The sequence below is a fragment of the Gavialis gangeticus genome, unplaced genomic scaffold (genome assembly GCF_001723915.1).
Source record: "Gavialis gangeticus isolate Ggan-Ray unplaced genomic scaffold, GavGan_comp1, whole genome shotgun sequence".
In the NCBI taxonomy this organism is placed as follows: domain Eukaryota; kingdom Metazoa; phylum Chordata; order Crocodylia; family Gavialidae; genus Gavialis; species Gavialis gangeticus.
The window spans coordinates 46,258,345-46,259,957 of record NW_017728994.1 but is presented as its reverse complement, the minus strand read 5'-3'; positions in this window follow the sequence as shown (position 1 = coordinate 46,259,957).

The following is a 1,613-nucleotide window of genomic DNA, read 5'->3' as shown; positions in this document are numbered from 1 at the left end:
GGGAGCTGCTGGGGGCTTTGAAGGGAGTACGGAGACAGAGTTCGGGGACCCGTCCAGGTTCGCAGCACCCGGACTCTCCCGTGCCGAGCAGTGGCTCCGCCGTGCCAGCTCCAGGCAGGGCCAGCGGCTGCGCTGAACCGAAAGCGGCAGATTCCAGTGCCCGGGGGCTGCGATGCATATGGGGGAGGCTTAATAAACCCCCCAACACATGCAGCAGAAACTGGAGAAGGGGGCAACCGGCACAGCCCAGGGGCCTGGGACACTCCACAGCAGAGCACGGGCATCGCTGCGCCTGGAGCATCCCCCACCAGTGCCCGTCCACCCTCTGGAGATGCCCAGGGAGGTCTCGGTGCCTGGGGCTGAGAGGTCAAGGCGCCAGGCCTGCGCGCTTGCACACTCCTGCACACCCGTGCACACGGGCTGCCAGGGCCCGCTCGGCTCACAGGGCCTTGCCTTGTCCTCCAGCTCCCTCTGCTGCCGCTTTCTGGGGGCGACGGCAGCTGCCGGAGGCCAGGAGCCTCGTCCCTACCCTGCCCGGGGGTCTCTGGGCTCCCCGCTGGAGCGTCCCAGGGCTGGGCCTGCAGCCCCCTACCAGAGCACCTCACCACCCCTTCCCCCCAGAGCTGCCGGTGCCCCCTGCTCCCGACCCGCAGCCCCACATCGCACGCCCGCAGGGGAAGTTTGCAGGGCCCTGCAGCTGGGACCCCAGGGGCACAAACCAGGCCCTGCAGGAGGAGGAGGCTGCAATGAACCCCCGGAGCTGCCCTGGTCCCCCCAAGCTGGGGGCCTGGGTGGAAACCCTCGAGCAGGCGGAGAAAGGCTCTGGGGACGTCCCCACCAACCAGGGCCATGGCAGCACGGCTCCTCTCCCTGCTCCTGGGATCGAGAAGGATCCCCCCGACGGTCGTGTGCCTGTCCCAGGCCTGACCCTATTCTGGCTAAAGACCCTCTTGTAGCTGCCCCCAAGCAGGGGCTGAGGCCCGTGGCCCCAACCCAGACTCATCACTCATGAGGGTCCCGGGATGCTGCCGTCTCCTTAGACCAGCCAGGCCCTGGTGCTGGATGCAGGTCCAGGGCATCCCACTGCCTCTCCTGTGCCCAGAGATGGCCACTATTAGCCCCATCAGGTCCTCTCTGGGACAGCCTTGCTGCTGAGACTGGTGCCGGGAGAAGGCTGTGCAGCTCCGAGCACGGCAAGGGCTGGATGCCAGAGGCAGGGAGAGGGCAAGAGGCAGCTTTCAAGACCTGGATCTGTGCCCCGGCCCCTATGCCAGGCTCAGCCAGGACCCGCGCCCCTGGGCAGCGCCGGTAGGGCCACGAGGGGGAAGCAGCAAGGTGCAATGGAGCCAGCGGGGTGGACCAGTGCCTCGATGGCGCCCAGACACCACGGGGACGGGCCCCAAGCTGCCTCCGGAGACACGGATGCTACTGTGGGCAACGGCTCCTCCGCGCCTCTTCCTCAGAGGTGCGAGAGGGGGAAGTGGGTCCAGGATCTGGTTTGGGAGGGTCGGGGGTCACGAAGCCTTTTGGCTGCTGCCGGGACGGACCCACCCAACGGCCTGGCATGGACAAGGGCAAAGAGACAGCACTGGCTGCCCTTACGGAGGCGGCAG